At 42.5% G+C, this 23,220-nt stretch overlaps 1 pseudogene; it reads right to left on the reverse strand.

Annotated features, from left to right (window-relative positions):
- Positions 1 to 23,220, reverse strand: part of LOC109870738 (low-density lipoprotein receptor-related protein 1B-like) — a 332,082-nt pseudogene that overhangs the window by 281,972 nt on the left and 26,890 nt on the right.

Below are 23,220 nucleotides of genomic sequence, written 5' to 3' on the forward strand. Positions count from 1 at the left end.
TGGAATCCACATCTACAGTAAACTAAACATTCATGGCCTTATTCTTTTATTATATGCCTTCAATTGCGTTATTGCATCAAATCTAAGCTAACAGGAAGCAGTATATTAAATAGAGTAAGTATGTATTTCTTATGTTATGGGTTCCATAGTTCCCAGAGAATATTTAACTGCTGAGCTGAGGTAGAAGACAATGCAGCCTTTAACTTTGAAAAGTGTTCGCCTGCTTTAGACAGGGCTAAATCATGAACTCCCATTAAAAGAAAACATTTAAGTGAACTGAATAACTGAATGTCATTACCTACATGGAACACTGCACCACTGATAAACAGTGTAATATAAAGTTCAATTAAAATAAAATAAACTCTTGACTACAACTCAATCAGTGTCTTACAAACAGCCATATGAATTGTAATGATAAGAATGAACCAAACAACACCATAAAGCCATAGTAAGTGTAACACAGAGTTCATATTGTAAGCAATTTACCCCTTTTTCTGTGAATATTATACAATTTCATTAGACAAGTATGATTTCAATCAATATGCTAATAGTTGCCTCTAAAAGGTTCGTTCCTTCAAGCTACAAAGAAAAGCAGGAAATTATTTGGACTGTATTCATGGCTAGTCATTTTAGTAACAGGGACGTTGTCTCTTATCACAGCCTCCCTCGCCCTGGTGGATATTGTTTGTTTGTTTGTTTGTTTGTTGGAATTGTTGGTAATGAAAAGTTAATCAAGTGAGATAATTGAATGCTGTTGAGAGGTAAAGAGAGGGAGGGGAGAGGGCTTGTGTGACATTGTTTCTCATTACTCTGTGAGTTAAAAAAATATATATATTAAGAAATCTATTGTTTCTAAAAAATAAATACAATTAAGGGATGGGGAAAAAAATAATGTAATTTGTATCACTTATAGCCTGTCTAGGTCAACTAGATGATGAAAGGTATAACTACGAAATGAAAAACTATAAATGCAGTTTGCCTTGTGAAGTTGCTCCTAAGTGAGAGCGGCTCTCATCATTTAGACATAATGTATAACACCTAACTTCATGATAGGTATATTTTTTATGAAATGTGTTTTAAAAGGTGACTGAACATTTAAAAAAAATCTCCAATATGGCTGAGCAGTGCAGATAGACAGACAGACTTCTGGCAGGTGGCAAGAGGTCCATATTTCGGTGGATCAAACTGAGATGCACCTGTCAAAACAGTGCAGTTTTGAAGGCAGCTACACCTTATCACTGTAATATTTTAAGACATCTGGAGTCTTATTGCAGTCATATTTCTCTAATAAGAAGCCAGTGAAGATGTTTCTGTAAATGTGACGGGTTCAGGATGACATTGCACATCCAGTGAAGTCTGTGTATGTTTAGAGGTAACTATTAGTGCTCTCTGTAAAAGGAGTTGTGCATTCTGTAAAGTATGACTCTTGTTTGCCTTGTACAGTATTACATGCCTACTGTACCTTAACTTCATGTTACAATTATTTCCATTACTTCAGAGTCAATAATCATGTGGCTGAATTATCGGCTTCCAAATAGGTCAGATCAGGTTTGCAATGCATAATTGCAATCAGACCCCCTCTTACCCTGGAGGGGGAAGGAAAGAACTAGTGTGGGTTAACAACTCACGCCCTGTTGTAAATCAAGGGAGAAGATCCAGGCTTGCGCTCTCAAGATTCTCCAAAGGAATGTTCTTTGTTTCAACAGATTTGTACCCACTGAAACTTTAGAACACTAATGTACTTTTGCTATTTTGTGATGTAATTACAAATGTTAAACTTGGAAAGTATACCCACTACATGTATGAAGTTTCCATACTCTGTTGTGCATGTAAAATGAACAATGATTAAATGTTTTTTGTTAAGAGAGGGATGTGATTTGAGAAGCTATAGGAGATAATTCATTTACCTAACTTTGCACAGTGAGTAGTTACTGCCCGGAGTGAGGTCATCGAGCGTGACAGCTTGCAAAAAAATGCCCCTTTTGAGCAAACTGTATAAATTATGGGTTAAGAAATTAAGATGTGAAGCTGTAGCTGCACATTTAAAGTGGTTTGAACTTTGAATCTCAACACGAAGTGGCGATGATAAACTCACCTCCCAGACTATCACTGGCACGCTGATTAACTGTCCTACGTAAAGTATCTTTGAAAGCGAATTTAAGTAGGACCATCCTGTTACTGTTTTCTTGCGGAGTCGGACCAAAATGCAGCGTGGTATTCTTGATACATGTTTAATGACGATGAAAAAACGAACAATACAAAAACAACAAACGTGAAAACCTATACAGCCAATTTTTTTATTTTTATAAAAAATAATTTATTATCTTCAATACCATTCATTCTTTACAACTCATAATTTTCATACATACTCAAATAATGGTATTTTAATTTAACTAATTTAACTAAACAAAAACCCCAAACAAAACCTCAAGGGAGCATCTTCCCTCCCCGTCACCCTACAAACTACCTTTCCCTATCTCCCCGTCCCTAATCTATCCCCTTGCAAATCTAGATGACACCCAGCCCTAAACCCCCCCAGCCCTAAACCCCCCTTCCACCTCTCCCGAGCAGCATGCTGCCCCCACTTCCTCTCATCCCTCTTCATCCTCCCCCTCAAATCTCCTTCCACCCTCCTCACTATCCCTTCCACCCCCCAATCTCTCCCTGTCTTCACCATGTTCTGCCTGGCTTCCCACAGCCCCCGTTTAAAGAGACTCATGAGAAGCCAGAGCAGAAACCTGTCCCTATCCGTCCCTCTCGCTCTCCCTACACCTCTCTCTAACCTGGCCCACGTCAATACAAAATCCCCCCTTACCAAACCTAACAACACCCATACTACTCCGGCAAAGGCACAGTCCCAAAAGACATGGCGCACAGTCTCCTCCCTGCCACAAGAGGATCTTGGACAGGTGGGGGATTGCACCAAACTATACCGGTACATGATGGAACGTACCGGCAAGCACTTATGGAGACTCAACCAATTCAGGTCATTGAGCCTGTTGTCCAGACCCCGCGCCTGCACTCCCTCCCAGACCACTTCCGAGATGCCCACTACAGGCGCCGGACTCCCTGCCTTTCTGACCTCCTCGTACAGGTGCCTGTGATCTAAACCTACTCGGGCGACTTCAACCTCAGGGTGCGCACGCAGCCACTTGGCCGCATGACCAAAGTGCCACGGCAGCTGTTCCGCCCGAGGACCCGTGTTAGACCACACCATTACGCTTCTTGCCTGGTGTATCACTGGATGAGCAAGCTCCGTTAACAAGAGAGAAACAAAAATTGCGTCCAGCTTGAGGGGAAATGTGGTACCCCCCTACCTCCCTCCCCGATGGGACAGAGCATGCGTGCCCTGGCGACCCACTCGCACCTGCCACTCCACATGAACTGAAACACAAGCCTCACTAGAGGCCTCCTCAGACAAGCCGGCAATGGGTAGATGTACGCCAAATACAAAAGAGACGGCAACACATCCACCTTTAGGACCAGGACTTTGCCCATAAAAGACAAATACCTAGCCTTCCACATTGCTAGCTTCCTCTGTACCACTGCGATACGCATGTTCCAGTTTAGCGTCGCTGAGCCGGAGGTCTCAAAATGAACCCCGAGAATCCTCAGGGCCCCCTCACAGAGAGAGACCCCCCGGGCACATCCGTTCTACCGCGCCATCTTCCGAAAAACTTGACGGAAGACTTTGCATGGTTCAGAACCGCTCCCGACGCTCGGGTGAAATCCCCAAAGATAGCAAGGGACCTTGTCAGGCACGAGTCCTTGCACAGCAGCAAGGAAGTGTCGTCGGCGTACTGCGTCATCTTAACACGCAGCCCACCACTTCCAGGGATCAACAAGCCTTCCACCCCTGTGTCTGCCCTAATGGCAGCCCCCAGAGGCTCCATGTACAGAACGAAGAGGAGAGCCGAGAGTGGGCACCCCTGCCTGACACCAGACGAGAGGTCAAAAACATCACCCAAGTGACTATTTACACTAACTCGGCACCCCGCTCCGACATATAATGTACGAATCCATCCTATGAACTTCTCCCCAAATCCTAATCGACCTAACACTGAATAAAAAGGATCTATTCACGCGATCAAAGGCTTTCGCCTGATCTAGTGCTGCTACCATTAAAACCTCTTAGGGCCACCCGACACGCAGGCGTCCCATCTAGCCATCATGAAATGCAAATGCGCCACGCCAAATGCTAATAGCACTCGTTAAAACTCAAACTTTCATTAAAACACACATGCAAGGTACTCAATTAAAGCTACACTCGTTGTGAATCTAGCCAACAAGTCAGATTTTTTAAATACTTTCCGTCGAAAGCATGAGAAGCTATTATCTGATAGCATGCAACACCTCGAAATACCCAAAGGGGACGTAACAAAAGAATTAGCGTAGCCGGCGCTACACAAAACGCAGAAATAAAATATAAAACATTCATTACCTTTGACGAGCTTCTTTGTTGGCACTCCTATATGTCCCATAAACATCACTATTGGGTCTTTTTTTCGATTAAATCGGTCCATGTATACCCAAAATGTCCATTTATGAAGATTGTGTGATCCAGGAAAAAACACAGTTTCAAAACGCAACGTCATTTTTTTTTTATTAAAAAAGTTGCCTGTAAACTTTGACAAAACACTTCAAACTACTTTTGTAATCCTACTTTAGGTATTAGTAAACGTTAATAATCTATCAAATTGATCACGGGGCGATGTGTATTCAATAGCTCCACGTCTTCAAATGATGGTCGAAAATGTCTCCTCAAAAACATCCTGTCGTGGACCGGATGACATGGGGTGCCTTTTCTTCATTTCACCAAGGAACAAACTCAAGGCAATTGCCAAGACTGGCGACATCGTGTGGAAGCTGTAGGACTTGTAAACTGGGAGCCATCTATTTTGCCTTGCCATAGACAATACAGGGAACTGGCTCATTGATTCTTTTTTTCCTTTTTGGTGATCAGTTTTCCTGGGGTTTTTCCACGAAACACACGTTCTGTTATAGTCACAGACGTGATTTAACCAGTTTTATAAACTTCAGAGTGTTTTCTATGCACACATACTAATCATATGCATATACTATATTCCTGGCATGAGTAGCAGGACATTGAAATGTTGCGCGATCTTTAACAGAATTTTGTAGTAGGCCTAAGCTTAAAAGGCAGTCCTCTATCTTCAACCCAAGCGATAGAGTCCCTGATTAACTGTAGGTTCCATCTAATAGAGCAGCCCTCTACCCTGCACATCTGATCCTCATGGACGACGTAGGGAAGGGCTGTGCGCAACCGGTCTGCTAAAACCTTTGCAAGTAGCTTGTAATCTACACACAGCATGGTCAACGGCCGCCAGTTGCCAAGGTCTGTTACTTCCCCCTTCTTATATAAAAGTGACAGCACACCAACAGCCAATGATCCCCCCGGGACCCCCGTCTCAAGGATGGCCTTCAAGACTTCGAGGACCACTGGTCCAAGTATACCCCAAAACTTGAGATAAAACTCAGCCGGCAGCCCATCCATCCCAGGCACCTTCCCTTTTCCCATCCTCCTAAGAGCGCTCTCAAACCTCTTCTAGTGAGATCTGGGCCTCCATCACTTCTCTAATGTCCTCCGGCATCCGCCTGGACAAGTGTTCTAAAAACACATTTCCCTGCTCTACATCTATTTCCCTTTCCTTAAATAAACCTTGGAAATGATCAGTTGTCACCCTGACCATATCCTCTGGTTCTCTAACTATACTACCATTTTCTTCCCTAACGCCATGCATTACCTTCCTACTCTGTCTGGCCCTAACCGACTCAAAGAACATAGCAGAACAAGTCTCATTGTGATCTAGAAAGCCACTATGCGCACGCTCCAGGAAAGCTCGAGCCTTCCGCTCCTGCAACTCCCTGAGCTGCGCCTTTAGGGTTGCGGATCTCTCCCAGTCAAACGACCCGCCGAGGTTGCCTGCATCGTACTCGAGTTCAATTAACCTTTGGATACGATCCACCTCCCTCCTCTCCTCCCTTTTTTTCCTCTTGCAATACCCTATTATAAAAGCCCTATTCCTCACCTTAACTAATTCCCACCACTCTAACACCCCCTCGCACATGGACCGGAGTCCTTCAAGACTCCAAAATAAACCAAAAAACTTGTCAACAAAAGCCTGCTCCTCGAGCACATCCCGATCTAACTTCCAGTACCCCCTACAAAAGAGGCAGACTGGCGACCCCACCTGCAGGAGCACCCCGTCGTCATCCGAAAAGAAAACAGGCAACAGCCGCCCAGACAACTTACCCAAAGACCTGGGTACAAAAATATAGTCGAGCCTCCGCGCAACCGCCCCTGGAGTTGCGCCATGTAGGACCGGCCCCTTTCGGAGTAGTGTGCAGGCCACCATCAACCAGACCATGGCAAGCCATTAGCCCGGTGATGGCGCATGCACTGCTATCCCCCCTATTCCTAAATCTGTATTAAAATCCCCCCCGATCACTCATTTCCTATTTGTGACACACAGGGGCGCCAGACAGTCCACCATCTCCCTCCTGTCTGCCACCACCTGTGGCCCATACACCACCACTAATCTAAATGTACAATCCCTTATCGTGACAAAATTCCCCACCTCCTCCTGTACCCAGTCCTGGGTCTTGTTAGGTGTGTCCTCACCAGACAGAAGTTGAGGGCCTGGGGAAACCAGCAGCAACCCAGAGGTTTCTCCCACCCCCATCGCTCTCTTGGTCATCCCCTCTCTCTCACTGTCGGCCAATCACACCCTCCTCTTCACTCTCTTCTTTGGTGATAGCGGCAGTGGAGAGATACCACCCTCCCCCCGCCAGCTCCTCCACCATACCCCTCATCTCTTCCACCAGGGCACTTTCCCCCCACTCCACTTGCTCTTCCACCGTCTCCTTCTCCACCACCCCTCCCTCGCTTTCTTCTCTCTCATGCTCCTCCACTCGGTTGCCTTCTTCCGCCACTTTTCCTGGTTCTCCTACTCCCGTGCCTTCCATTTCCTCCTCTCTTCCATCCGCCGCTTCTTGCTCCTCCTCCTTCCTTGCGGCCTTCCCCTCTGGACCTGTACTCTGGTCATGAGGCGTGCTTCCTTCCCCTCCTCTTCTTCCCCCATCCCCCGCTCCTGCTCCCCCCCCAGCCGCAGACGCGTATGACCTCTGACGAGCCGGGCACACCCGCCACAGGTGTGCTGACGAGCCACACCCGTGGCACGCCTTAGGCTTGTCACAATCCTTCGCCTCGTGCTCCCCAGATCCACAAAATCTGCATTTTCTTGTGCTGCACGAGGTGAAGATGTGGCCGTAGGCCATACAGCGCCTGCAAAAGGGGGGCTGACGTGCATAAAACAACGTCCCCCTGTCAGCCCCTAGGGAGAACATAGCAGGAGGATGGAGGTAGCCACCATGTCCCTTTGGGTCCTCCCTGAGGAGGGCCTGGAAGCCTCTCCTCCCATTCCAAAACCCAAGGGAGTCTTTGAGGTGCCTTGCTGGGGAGACGTTATCCCATGTATCTCCCCAGAAAGGCCCTCACCTCTTCGTCCTTAACGTATGGGTTGTAAATGTTGACAGTTACAACCCTAAAGTTATTCCTCGCCAGGCTTGTTATTTCATAGTGGCTCATCGGCCTCTCACCTCCCACTGCTCTTGCCCTTCTCAGGATATCATCATGTTTCTCCCCTGTATTTAGTGCCACGTCGTATGCTCCCTCCAACGAGTTGCCTTGGAAGCAAAACACGTCCTTCACCGTCAGCTTTAGAATCCCCATCAAGATTGTCCTTCCAAAGGTTTCCTGTCCTAAAGGCTCCAATTCCTTTTCCTTCCAAGCAAACCGAATTGTGTTGGCCAGCCCGATCCCAGGGACCGACCGTGTTGGTGGATTTTGCACCATCTCCGCAAGAAGAATGGCGCACCCGGCTCATGTTCTCTTCCAAAACCAGGAAAAAAGAAAATCCAAAGTGACTGAGCCTATCTGGTGCAAAACACAGAGACAGGAACAATCACCCACGAAACACTCAAAGAATATGGCTGCCTAAATATGGTTCCCAATCAGAGACAACGATAATCACCTGCCTCTGATTGAGAACCACTTCAGGCAACCATAGACTTTACTAGATAACCCTACTAAGCCACAATCCCAATACCTACTAAAACCCCAAGACAAAACACACCACATAATAAACCCATGTCACACCCTGGCCTGACCAAAATAATAAAGAAAACACAAAATACTAAGACCAGGGCGTGACAGTTACTCTGCTCTCAAACCATTGATACGGCTGGCTAGGAAAGTCAACTCTGTAGTTCTGTTCAGGACTACACGACAAGTCACAGGATACCGGACAACTACAAAAAAGGACAATAATAGAAGACTTGTTGGAACCATTTTGGACAATCAGAGCCTTACAAGCATGCCGCGAAAAGTCCCAACCCCCTTTCCAAGGTTGCCCTGTTCACCAAGAGACCCCTGGCGAACCCAGGCATTTCACATACATATATTAATGATTTCTTACTCAAAGCAGCGGCAGTTCATGTGCAAAGTATATGGTAGGTGAGAGTAGTTTCTGAATGTGCCAGTGTTAAGTGTCTCTGTCCCTCTCTCTCCCTCTCCATCTCATCTTTAACAAGCATCAATGTTGTTGTCATTCCACTAGGGACCTGTTTTCAGCATATTACATCTCCAGTCAATAACCGGTGCAGAGTATGTATGTTTATCCTGTGTTTCCATTTAATTAGCCAGTACATACATAATTAAACCAATTTGTGTAAGTAAGGCTCTGGTTTTTGCAGATGCAAGGAGGTTATGACTGTTCAGAATGATGATAAGTTAACTCTTTATAGATGTGATAGGCAAAGACCTTTTCGAGTTTAATTCGAGAGATGGTAACTGTTTAAAGAACCGCTCTCGTGGTGCCCCAGATCCTAATGAGTTAATTGTTACATGATTAATTTAATTGGGTAACAATTAAACATAGTTAGGTAATTAGATAAATAACAGTCTTCAGATTGATGTAAAGTCAAGTCACAGTACAGACAGGGGAAGACAGGCCAGGGCAGACGGTGAACAGATCGCCAGGTTGAATCCAAGCAGCAGTACAGCAGACGACCAGAGTAGGTGTCACACCCACTTGGGAGAAGCCTTTTTTGGGAGGCAGATTCCTTGTAGAAAATCCCTCTGTCCACCATTTTTTTCCTTGTAGAAAAGGAGGTTGTTAGCTAGCTATATCTCTTCAGTTTTGGTGAATGGTCCTTTACGATGTCCTAACAAAGTTGTCCTGTGGCTGTTGCATTTTGGAGTTTATGAGGAGGATATCTTCTGATGTGATTGATCAAAGCAACAATATTGTTTCTTCTTGGTAACTTACAATTGAAGGGTCCTGGCTGCATATCAGTTCAAAATAGAGTTGAATCCAGGCGGTACTGTATTGTAATGACCTCTGCACAGATGGAGGGGGCTTCAAAGGCATCTGCATTTGGGTGGGGGAGGCTGTGAAACTCTCCTGCCATTGCTGGGCTCAAGGGCTTTGACACCACTCACTTCACACCTCAGTGCTAATTGATCTGATCTGTCCTAGCAAGCTTGGTTGCCTTAACTTAGCATTAAGTCCTTATAAAGTCAAATATATAATTGTAATTTATTTTTATTCTTTACTTTAAAGGTAGCTTCAGACTAAACATTACTCACTAAGTTCTAGGTTGGATGGTGTTTTCAGCTTTCTTATGCTTATTTTGCTGGTCGTTGGTTGGCCAGAGAATTTGCTGTATAGACCTTGGAAATAAGAATCTTTGGTAGTAGGAATCATTCCAGGTAATTTTGTCCAAAATCAGGTTCTAGGTTTGGAGTTTTATTTGGAGTGAAGGTTATGTTGTGGCGGGTAGAATCCTGTATAGTGGTAGTATTAGTAGCAATAGTAGTACTGTAGTAGTGGTAGTAGCAGCAGGGTGGTATTAATAGTAGTAGTAGAAGTAGTAGTAGTAGTAGTAGTAGTAGTAGCAGCAGGCTAGTATGACTAGTGGTAGTAGTAGTAGTAGCAGTAGTAGTATTTTCAGGCTGCTAGTAGTAGTAGAAGTAATAGTAGTATTCTTCACTACTATCATTATCATTATCATTTGGTCTTGAGTAGTTAAATGGTGTGTGTAGTTTGCTATTGTGATATTGTGGTTACAGTATGTGTACAGTATACTGTATATTAGTACAGTAGCCAGCTTGCTAAATGTTCTCTTCACTGCACCTGTAGACTTCAGGGAATGAAGTTACCTCAGGCTACTTTACAGACTGTACTAAGCAAACAGAGCCAGGTGGCTCAGTTGAAAAATATGATCATGCCCTGTGGTCCTGAAAAGAAGTTCCACCATGCACTGCCCAGAGTGGAGTATGTGATTAAAAATAAACACATTTTCTGAAGGTGAGAGAGAAGGGTTTAGTGCTTTTCCATATGGGCACCTTGGTATTATGTCCTCCTGGGATTTAGCCATGTATATTCATAAGAGGAGTGGAGAGGAGGTAGCAGGAAAAGTTTTGTCATAGACCCAGCTGGTTCTATCTAACTTCTCTTAGTGACCTCAATTCCTCCTCTGTTCGTTCTGCTGCCTCCGAATGAGCCTGCTCTGCTCTCACTGCTATCTATGTGCATAATAGTAGAATAGAACATATGTGTCCCAACCTGAGCTGGACCTAACAGAAGGTCACTGCCACTCCAGTTAAATTAGATGCTTTGTAATATTCCATCCTCTGGAATCACTAAAAAGGCCAGAAAGCAAAAACAATTCCACAGTCAATCCCTGCATGGTGCCAGATATGAGTAATTTGAGGATGAATATGACTGTTAAAACAAGAGCCAGTGCCACTGTTAAAATGATTGCATTGATTTTTTGTTTGTAAAAAATCTTTACAGTCCTTCAAACAACTTCTTAGCAAATGGATTAGGTACATTCTGGTTGACAGAACATGGCTAGATTGCACTATTGCATTAAGGCCAATGACAGCCCTGTATCGGTCTATAGGCTATATACAGCAGTTAAACTGCAGACTCAACAAATACAGTATGAAATCACTTTGGGAGTTGATATTCATTCAAAATCAAACATTTTAAGAGGGTTTAAAAAAATAAACACACACAGTGCTCTATTACAATGTCAACCACTTTGAGATCGATATTAATGCAATTCCTGTCCTGTCTTTCTCTCAGCCAACACACCAAGCCAATTCATCAGAGCCAACATTACGGTATGCTACCAGAGCAGAACATTGAATTTAACAGAACAGCCAGTGCAATGTCCAGTGGCATCACAGTGAATGGGATGGGGCGTTTAGACTGTTTTCAGCCATTCAAATCTAAAGCCAAGATCATCACCTTGAACTGACACACAGTGCGACTTGTATGTCTTCCAGGTCAAAGTATTGGCAGAACTGGAAAAGCCGACAGCAGCTAACGGGCATCTAGTCAGTGCTGCCCGCTGGGTGGGCTTTGTCAGTATCACAGTAAGCCAGGTGTCTATAGAAGATTGGTGTTACATGCTGCTTTAGAATGTTGTGAGCAACAACAACCTGTATACAACTGACCTGCTGAGTCAGCCAATAACCTGGTCTGTTCCTGACAACATACCTGGGTAATAGGAAGTGACCTTGGCACACTCCGAGGGCAAATTATAAAAGACCAGCTGCAGTACAAAATTGAAACCATACTACGCTATGAAAGGATACTGGACTTCTGCACTATTATAGCAATAAGACTAGAGCTTGATTTTGCTAAAATACATACTGCAGTCTAAAAATGGCTATGTTACCACATGCTACACTAAAACCAGTGCTGTTAATGTGGTCCATGGACTGCTAATTGATGTGAATAAGATACAACCAGCTCTTACCTCTACAGTGAACTCCTTCATCGAAGCCATCCTCACAATCTATTGCTCCGTTGCAGAGCTTGTTGAAGTGAATGCACTTCCTGGTCCCTATACACTGTATGTGATTCAGGGGACATCTCTCCACCACATCCCCCGCACCTGGAACAGAGAAGACAGTCACTGTTAGCAAGCTCACAAGCCGTGTATGATATGATGTGTGATACAAGTCTATGTTCATCACCTGATTATAGGTGTTCGATTCTGAGGAACACCCAAGGGTGTTGCTTTAATATGCCTTTAATAATAAACCCATGGTTCCAAACCAGCTCACTACAAAATCCTCGGGATGTGAGGTTGAAACGTCGCTATTTAGGCGAATGGGTAATAAATTACAACACTATCACTATACCTAATTAATCATATAAGCATTTATTTTTATGACCATTGTGTGTATCCACTGTTTTGAGACATATTCCTTTCATACTCTATAAGCTCTTCCCAAATATCTATTCCCCCACTACGGAAACAAGATTACCATTCACAGCAGCACATCAGAGTGCAATATATAGGACGCATATTCCTGAGTATGCAAATTCTGTTTACACTAGACAGTATTGTTCTTTATACACGGTAGATGTTCAGTGAGCTACAATGTGAAAGCCATGCTCCTGAACCACACAGTAGAACCTATAACAATGTAATCACACACACGCATGCATCCGCACGCACACATGCACACACCGTAAGCACAAAACGCACGCACACACGCACAGCGAAAGAGCAGCTGTTTAAGGATTCATGAGGCATATAGGTGACCCTCATCTGCGTGGCAGCAACCCACGACAGCACATAAAACACATCTGCCCCAAACAGCCAGCACTGTAAATGTGTTACATCACACCTAACTACAGCGGTGTCAATTACCATAACGGCAACAATAGCCTTTTAACAAGGAGATTTATTGTTACATGTGACAGGATCTCTTATCGATCCCCAGTGTTCCTCCATGTACCTCTGTAGAAACTCGTATAAAACCAAGAGCACTTGAACCATCCTCGCTGAGGGATTACTTATTCACAGCTTTCAATTACACTTCATAAGGCAGGATGATGCCACAATTAAGGTGGCCATTATTACAAAAGGGGTCTGTCGTTCCCAAGAGGTTTAAGATTTGTGAGATTTGTGGGAGCAATAGAAGTGAGACCATAATGATTCCCTGTAACAATGCCATGGTCTCTCCTCTCCTCTCAGGCCTGCTTTATTACATTTAATCGAAATTTGATCTTTTTAGGTCTCTTATTACTATGACATATCGCCCCAGCCCGAGGATATGGTAGATTTAGGGAAAGTCAAATATAAGTGACCTCTACTCTGATAGTTCATATTTCATACATGAGCAAAATGGCAGCCCAATAAACTGGGCTCTTTTCACACTTCCTCTGAGACCTGTGTTAAGAGTCAATCTTTTAGGTTACATTTTCTCTATCCGTTTTGGAATGAAGCCTACATTGCACACAATAGGATGTAATCTTTGTTCTCGTATAGAGTAGGCTATGCAGTATACTAGGAAAGTAGTAGCCTAAACCAGGGGTTCCCAAACTTTTTTACTTACTGACCCACCAATTTCTGTCTTTTGAGTCGAGCAAAAAAAGGTAAAAATTATAATAATAATAATAATAATAATATATATATATATATGTTGGCAGTAGAGAAAAATGTCCAATTCCACACATCCTGCCACGGAGCTAACATAACATTTTGCCGTTTTAAAGGCAATTTCCTACAATTCTAAGCATTTTGACATGGCTAATCTTGTGTTCTTATGCTCAAACATTATAACATAATCAATGGGGGCCTGAATGTCCAGCTTTTATTTTGTTCATTGTAAATTCTGAAAGACTATAGGCTATTATTGAAAAATATGTAGGTCCATTATGTTTTCTATTTAATTTCTATTTGGTTTTAATCGTTTACGTTAACGTTTACGTTTACGTTTTTCTACAGTGAAAATGTATTTCCCCAGAAATAATGTTGGGGGGGCAATGTCATCCAGTGACCCAAATGGACCCCTGCCGCGATCCACAGTTTGGGATCCACAGTTCAACCAACATTGGTAACACCCAGTGTCATAACACAGTCATAACCATGTCAAAATATGTCATAACAGCTGACAACTTGTCATAACCTGCCTTAATATGGTCATAACACTGTCATGACCCATATATTTACACCTGTGACATATATTGACATATACTGTGACATATATTGTGTTATTTTATGTCTGGAATGACAAAAACAAATATTTGACATTTTTGTCATTTACCAGACGATCTTATCCAGAGTGACTTACAGTTAGTGATTTCATCTAAAGATAGCTTGATGGGACAACCACATATCACAGGTATAGTATGTACACTTTTTTCTCAATAAAAGTCAGAGAGTTCCTTAAAAACCTATGCAAACCCAAATGTGATATCCACATTAAAAAAGACCCAGCTGCTTGGTCTACACGGCATGAACGTGAATAAAAACCCAATTGAAGGTTAAATTAACACATGCTTGGGTAATATAAACAACCTGTCACATCATGCTGGCTTGCAAAGAGATGTGTAATTCCTACTGAAATCCATGCAGGGTTTGATGTTCATATTTAATCACCCGCAATCTGCATTCAGAATGACTGCCAGGGTTGGAGAGACTAAGCTTTCTAAAGCATCTAATCTGGAACAACAATTTCAGCAACGGGCACAAAAAAAAATCCAAGCAACTTATTGTATTAGTTTAGAAAATGTATGTCATCAATCAATGTACATGCAAAAACATAAGATATTGAAATAAACAATAATTTAAGTCAACCTTCAATAGAGCATGCTGGGAAATGGGTGTGGTGTTGGTTAAACATGTTATTAATGCCAACACTGGTGTTATTTTACATCATTTTACATGAATGTTAATTCAACTATTGCAGAGTTAATGGTTATGTAGGCCCTTGATTGCCTTAAATAATACATTTTGAATGATAACATATTCGCTCAGGATGTCACTTGGTGAAGTCCATAGGACTGAAAATGGATGAATAGAACAACCATGTCTCTGTCATTAATTAACAAATGGCACTCTGCAACTCACATGAAAGGCAAAACACTCTGGGGAAAAGGCTTTACGTCAATCAGTGTGTTATTTCCAGCATCTACACAGGTCCACACTCTCAGTGTTAATTTAACACTCTCAGTGTTGATTTAACACAGGATGATTTGCTGTGTAGGAATGTGTAGGTCTCTGACAATATCTCCCAATCCTCTCCCTGTGTGCACTGATAAAATACAATGAGAGAAAATACTGAATATTCAGTGGTTCTGATCCACCATGCAGGAATACACAGATGGTCTTTCTACAGCTGAGAGATGATGACAATCATTCTACATAGCCCAGCACAAAACTACCAACCACATTCTGCTCATTATGGTGCTGTGGGGTCTGTGGAAAAGTTTGCAAAACTAAGACTTCAAGACATCAAACAGTCAGGTACGATAAAGTTTTAGATAATTAAGTATGACACGTCTTCAGTGGGTAGATGTATGCCAAACGCAGGGAGCTGTAGCTCCTGTAACTGGTGTCTTAGTTAACCAGGTAGTGATATGTAAGTCTCTCCAATTACTGTAGATGAGAGTGGCACAACTCCAGCCTCACAATAATTGATTAATACAAGAATCATGTCAAGAGATGAAACAGCCATGCAAACTTAAATATCACTTTATTCAAAACACAAAGGACTATTTACGGATGTTTCTATCAATTACATGAAAAGGAATGTTTGTAGCCTGCTGTAGTGGAGTTTATTTATTTACAGGGCGATAACTGTAGTTAATCATGAGTCTTATCAATAACAGTTCCTCAGCATAACAATAGACATACTGTTCATAGCATAGCACTGACTTATTAACACCTTTCTAATCAAATCAAATCAGATGTTATTTGTCATACAATAGGTGAAATGCTTACTTACAAGCCCTTAAATAAAATTGCAGTTAAAAAAATATATATGTATTTACTAAATAAACTAAAGATTAAAAAAACAAAAAAACAATATAAAAGTAACACAATAAATTAACAATAAAGAGTCTATATACAGGGGGTACTGGTACCGAGTCAATGTGCAGGGGTACAGGTTAGTCGAGGTGAGTCGGATGCTGAGCAATTGCCTTACCCGGCGGTAAGCAACCTCTCGATGGTGCTGCTGTAGAACATTTTGAAGATCTGAGGACCCATGCCAAATCTTTTCAGTCTCTTGAGGGGGAATAGCCGTTGTCGTGCCCTCTTCACGACTGTCTTGGTGTGTTTGGACCATGATAGTTTGTTGGGGATGTGGACACCAAGGAAGCTCTCGACCTGCTCTACTACAGCCCCGTCGATGTGAATGGGGGTGTGCTCGGCCCTCCTTCACTTGTAGTCCACGTTCATCTCACTTGTCTTGATCAAATTGAGGGAGATGTTGTTGTCCTGACACCACACTGTCAGGTCTCTGACCTCCTCCCTATAGGCTGTCTCATCGATGTCGGTGATCAGGCCTACCACCGTTGTGTCATCGGCAAACTTAATGATGGTGATGGAGTCGTGCTTCACCACACAGTTGTGTGAACAGGGCGTACAGGAGGGGAATAAGCACGCACCCCTGAGGGTCCCCTGTGTTGAGGAGCAGCGTGACAGATGTGTTGTTGCATACCCTTACCACCTGGGGGCGGCACATCAGGAATTCCAGGAACCAGTTGTAGAGGGAGGTGTTTATTCCCAGGGTCCTTAGCTTAGTGATGAGCTTTGAGGGCACTATGGTGTTGAACACTGAGCTGTAGTCAATGAACAGCATTCTTACATAGGTGTTCCTTTTGTCCAGGTGGGAAAGGGAAATGTGGATTGCAATATAGATTGCATCATCTGAGGATCTGTTGGGGCGGTATGCGAAATGGAGTGGGTCTAGGGTTTCCCGGATGATGGTGTTTATGTGAGCCATGACCAGTCTTTCAAAGCACTTCATGGCTACAGATGTGACTGCTACGAGTTGGTAGACAGGTTATCTTGTCGCTCTTGGGTGCATGGAAGTTATTTTGTCGCTCTTGAAACGTGAATAGAAGTAATTTTACTCATCTGGTAGGCTCATGTCAATGGTCAGCTCATTTTTTACAAGTATTCAGGTTAGAGTCCCGCTCCTTGAAGGCGGCAGCTCTACCTTTTAGCTCAGTGCTGATGTTGCCTGTAGTGCATGGCTTCTGGTTGGGGTATGTACGTATGGTCACTGTGGGGACAACGTCATCAATGCACATATTTATGAATCCGGTGACTGATGTGGTATACTCCTCAATGTCATCGGATGAATCCTGGAACATATTCCAGTCTGTGTTAGCAAAACAGTCCAGTAGCTTAGTTATCAGACCGCTTCCGTATTGACCGAGTCACTGGTATTTCCTGCTTTAGTTTTGCTTTTAAGCAGGAATCAGGGGGATAGAATTATTGTCAAATTTGCCAAATGGAGGGCAAGGGAAAGCTTTTTACGCATCTCTGTGTGTGGAGTAAAGGTGGTCTAGAGTTTTTTTTCTTTGGTTGCAGGTGTTACATACCGGTCGAAATGAAGTAAAACGGATGTACATTTTCCTGCATTAAGTCTCTGGCCACTAGGGCACCGACTCTTGTTTGCATATGGCCTTATACAGCTCATTGAGTGCGGTCTTAGTGCCAGCATCAGTTTGTGGTGGTAAATAGACAGCTAAGAAATATATAGATAAAAACTCTCTTGGTAAATAGTGTGGTCTACATCTTATCATGAGGTACTCTACCTCAGGCGAGCAACACCTTGAGACTTCCTTAAAATTTGATTTTGCGCACCAGCTGTTATTCACAAAAAGACACATACTCCCAGTCCTTGTCTTACTGGACGTAGCTGTTCTGTCTTGCCAATGCATGGAAAACCCAGCCAACTGTATATTATCCATGTCGTCATTCAGCCATGACTTGGTGAAACATAAGCTATTACAGTTTCAATATCCTGTTGGTAGGATAGTCTTGAACGGAGCTCATCCAGTTTATTCTCCAGTGATTGTAGGTTGGCCAGTAGGAAGGATGGTAGAGGTGGGTTACCCACTCGCCGGCGACTTCTCACAAGGCCCGTGTCCTGTATCGCAATCTCCTCTTCATGCGAATGACGGGGATTTGGGCCTGGTCTGGTAGCAACAGTACATTTTTAGTTTCCGACTCATTAAATATAAAATCTTCGTCAAGTTCGAGGTGATTTTCTGATATCCAGAAGCTCCTTTTGGTCATAAGAGATGGTGGCAGAAACATTATGTACAAAATAAGTTACAAATAATGCAAAAAAACACACAAAATAGCACAACTGGTTGCGTGTCGGTGGGTGCGTGATAGAACACAGGAAATGAGGGCTCACCCAGATTCCAAAGCCATCAAGGGTCATATCCCAACCTAATGTTGCTGTGAAGAAAAAACTATTAATATCATTCTCAATAACAGAGGGTGCAGTGAGAGAGAGACTATTGCTGCCCAAGGGGCTGAGGATATCAAATGTTTTCCTATGAACAATGAGCTTACAAGGAGATAAGTGGGTCCACTCTATTCAGTGCAACGGAAATCAGCTTTTTGTTTTGTTTTTGTCCTTTCCATTAACTTAAAATAATATATGCAATGTCATTTGCTGGTGTGAGTCCACTTACTGCCAAAGTAAATCTTCAATCTCCGTTATCCCTATCCACATAGTATTTTAAATTAAAAACCATGGTGATATTTACACTCTTTGGAGGAGAGAATAGTGAGAAATCAGCTGGGACTGGGCTAGCTAATCCATCCATTTAATGTGCAATGAAAAGCCTTCTGGCTAAAATTTCATAAGCTATGTTCATTATAATTATAATTTTAAGTCAGAGCTCCACCACCGGTATGTTGAATGATAAATTCTTGGATGAGATTTATAGAAAATCAATCAGTAGGGATGCTCATTGAACTCTTCTGTTCTAGATTCGTAACGCTCATGCCTTGTGATTGCATGTGTGCCAATGGATTCCTTTTCCAACCATGTTGATGATTAAGGTCACACATCGCTAGCTCTCCTTAGTGCATAATGTGTATTCTGCCTCTGACTTTGGAAACAAAAACGAATAGAAAAAACTGTTAGACCTGTAGATGCTAAGAACCAAATCCTAACTTGAGACTGGCCCAGTCATGCCAACGTAAGACATACCACCACACTCTCTTGCAAGCTACTGTTTGAGAATTCAGCAGAGTTGGGCCTGGTATAGCCCTGGAAGGGAGACCAGCGGTGTTGCTGCTTAGTGAGGGCAGTTAGGGGCAATCATCCCTCTGGTCAAAGCAGACACCAATGCCTCAGGGCAGTGATCAGGGAAACTGCCCTACAAAGAGTTCAATCTTGTGGATTGGACAGTAAACCAAGGTCCTGACACTGAGTGGTTATAATTAAACCATGGTAGTGAGAGTAGGAGAGTGTCGTGGATGAATTCCAAACCTTACCCTGGCCACATAATCAGCCTCCTCTTCTCCTCTCCACTTCTCTCCTCTTCTCTCCTCATGATAATGGACCTACATTCATACAGTTCCTTGACTGTGTCCAGCTTGCTAATAATCACTGAAAGGTAAGCTAGACAGACAGGGAGCATTGAAGATTCCAAAAACAATGAATAGAGGACAATTTTGACGCTGAGTAAATATATCAAATTTTCAGTGCGGCTGTCCGGCCCTCGTTGCAGACAGAACGTGGCCCCCGGGGGAAAATGAGTTTGACATCCCGGATTTATAAGGTCCGTCTGAAAGAGTACTATAATTGCCAGTTCATTTGTTTGAAGAAAAGATCTAGGAAAACAATGGTGGGTGTATTTTAGGTTTGGAAAAAAAGACATGTAGCATCCGACAATACATAAGAGAATATAGCTCCAAGAGTAAGCCTAAAATGAACTCACCACGCTAACTTCAATAGCCTCAACAACCTTAAAACGACCCTCTTTTCAAATAACCTTTTCTCCCCCAGTGACCTTCAGGTCGTTGCCATTTGAAATGTTGCTTACAGCCAGAAGGAGATTCTGCTCTGTATTTTCCAGCCCTTAGGACAACGGAGGCAAATTGTTCTGATGACATATACGAGCTGAGGTTCCATTTCATGGTTTCGTGGTCACCCATGAACATTGCCTCACTGCTTCAGTTAATACATCAGTATCATTTCCTTCTGTTCTCCACTCAATAGAGAATACCTGGCAAGGCTTTACACCAGTGCCTGGTTTCCATTGAAATAACTAGAGCATCATGGGGTTGACCTGAACCATTCTGTGCTGGCTTGGAGTTATTTTTGATTTGGTCCTATAGTATGAATCAATTACTAGTGTGTTTGGGTAGAACATGTGAATGTAAAGAGTAGTATCCTGCCCTGTCCTCACTTTGCAGAACCCCTGGATGGTAACTAGGTCTCATTAGTTGGTATTTGTTTACTTGTTCTTTGTGTTTAGTCTCTTTATGAATGGCCCCTTCTTCCCCCACACGGTGCTCTTGGTTTAAGGGCAGGGGACCGCTTAGAGTGTGGGTGGGCCAGTGATTCACTTTAGCTCACTTCTCAGAAAAATATCATATTTTGCAATATTTATATGTTATTGTACTATTAAGGTTTGCATCAGGAATAGTCTGTTTGTATTCTTTCTGAGAGGCAGTGGCATTCATGTTGTCCCTGTTAATGTATCTTTAAATGTCAACCAGATTAGCTGCAAGCCTTTTGGTCCATATGTCATCTCGAGTCTCTTCAACATTATTATACATTTAGATGTAGTTTTTTTCTTCCCAGTGGACATCAACAAAGATCTACGATTAATAATAACTATATAACTAACTAGTTGGAGCATAGTTTCACTATCCAAATAAAGTGTGACCCAAAACTGACGTGTGCATTGATCACAAATCCAATGTAAATCACATAGAGAATTTATATATGCACATTTGTGAGAGAGAGAGCAGAGTAATGTAATCTAAATGCAATGAAATGGAGGCTATCACTTCAATAAACTTGCGAGTATTAATACATCAAATTCAAAACCACTTACTGTACTATAAAATTCCCATACATCAGCCTCAAGTGGTGATGACTGGGGCTGGGGCCAATTCACAACAACTTACATTTAGAAAAAAACACAAAACACAGCAGCACAGCAATCACAAAAAACACAAAACACAGCAGCACAGCAATCACAAAAAAAGTCAAATTAATTTAAGGGAAGAAATAGTAACATAGTTTGTGTTAAGGAAGGAATCTAGATGAAAACGCACAAATCGAATTGTTTAGAGGGAGGGTGGGTGGGGGAGACTTCAAATGAATAATATGGTACATTATTTAACGAAAGGCTGCAACCAATCTTGTCTACAAGCTATTTGTTTGGAATACATTGTGCAGTATTTTTTTCATGTCTCCTGGCCAATCATAGAGGGAAAACATTTACAGATTGTGCAGTCTATCAATAATCTGTCAATCAATACTTTTGGCACAATCATGTACTCTACCATTGTAGTGCCATTCACAGAAATGTAATTCATTGCCGTTCTTTTAGAAGGCATTGTATGTTGCAGCATTGTGTGGGGTATACATATTAGCATAAACATTATGTGCAGTAAACTACAGTTGAACTCAATAACAGCTGGCTATAATCCAGCTTCCTGGAAGATAATTATCTGATTATAACCAGTGTTTTTATGTTGCTGTCATGCCCTGGTCTTAGTATTCTGTGTTCTCTTTATTATTTTGGTTAGGCCAGGGTGTGACATGGGTGATTTATGTGGTGTGTTTTGTCTAGGTTTTTTTTGTAGGTTATGGGATTGTGTTGAGTGAAGTATTCTAGGTAAGTCTATGGTTGCCTGGAGTGGTTCTCAATCAGAGGCAGGTGTTTATCGTTGTCTCTGATTGGGAACCATATTTAGGCAGCCATATTCTTTAGGTCTCTTGTTGGGTGAATGTTCCTGTCTCTGTGTTTGTTGCAACAGATAGGGCTGTTTCGGCTTTTCACGTTTCTTGTTTTGTAAATTGTTCGTATTTTTCATCTTTCATTAAAGATGTATAAAGATAACCACGCTGCATTTTGGTCCTCCTCTCTTTCACCAAAAGAAAACCGTAACAGTTGCCTATAATAATTGGTTTGGCAATAGCACTATTTCATAATCTAACTGTGTTTACACTACTGAAAAACAAACCAGAATAGGAATTATTGATTTATGGTCATTACAATACATTATACAGTTTATTTTGAAGTACAGAATGCATTTATCCATGTTGTATTATTAAATAGAATATTTTTTACAGGGAATCAATTCATTCTCTTGGTGACTGTTGGTGGCATAGCCCTTATGTGTTGTCTGTGTATGTACTGACTCAAAGCGCACTGGAAGGCCGAACATGCCCCCATTCACATCGACGGAGCTGTAGTGGAGTGGTTTGAGTTTCAAGTTCCTTGGTGTCCACATCACCAGCAAACTATCATGGTCAAAACACACCAAGAAAGTTGTGAAGAGGGCACGACAACCCCTTTTCCCCCTCAGGAGACGGAACAGATTTGGCATGTGGCCCCAGATCCTTAAAAAGTTCTACAGCTGCACCATCGAGAGCTGGTCATATCAGGTGGTGATGCAACAACTGCTCAGCATTCGACCGTAAGGCTCTTCAGAGGGTAGTGCGTACAGCCCAGTATATCACTGGGGCCAAGCTTCCTGACATCCAGGACCTATTGTATATACTAGGTAGAGTCAGAGGAAGGCCCACAAAATTGTCAAAGACTCCAGTCACCCAAATCATAGACTATTCTCTCTGCTACCACGCTGCAGTGGTCCTGGAGCGCCAAGTCTAGGTCCATAAAATGGCCACCCGGACTGCTTGCATTGACATACCCCTGTATATAGCCTCATTATAGTTATTTTATTGTGTTACTTTATAATTATTATTATACATATATATTTATTTAACTTTAGTTTATTTAGTAAATTTTTTTAAACTCTATTTTCTTAAAACTGCATTGTTGTTTAAGGGTTTGTAAGTAATTCGGCGCATGTGACAAATACAATTTCATTTGATACGCGCCAACAACATCTCCTCTGTCGAAACAGCAGAGGGTTAATGTAGTCGTTAGTACTTTGATGTCACTCCATGGTTCCATGAAAACCACCCTGACAGGTTATACAATTTGCTCCTTTTTAAGGTCTCCAGGTGCCAAGATGGATATGTTGTCCTTTATAATACTAATAGAGGGGGAGAGGAAAAGACAGAAAATAGAGATAGGGGATGAAATACAGAACAGTGCTCCTGCTCCTGCAGGACTACTTTTCTAGGTCTGACTGGAATATGTTCCG

This window comes from Oncorhynchus kisutch, linkage group LG26 (genome assembly GCF_002021735.2).
Source record: "Oncorhynchus kisutch isolate 150728-3 linkage group LG26, Okis_V2, whole genome shotgun sequence".
NCBI classification, from domain to species: domain Eukaryota; kingdom Metazoa; phylum Chordata; class Actinopteri; order Salmoniformes; family Salmonidae; genus Oncorhynchus; species Oncorhynchus kisutch.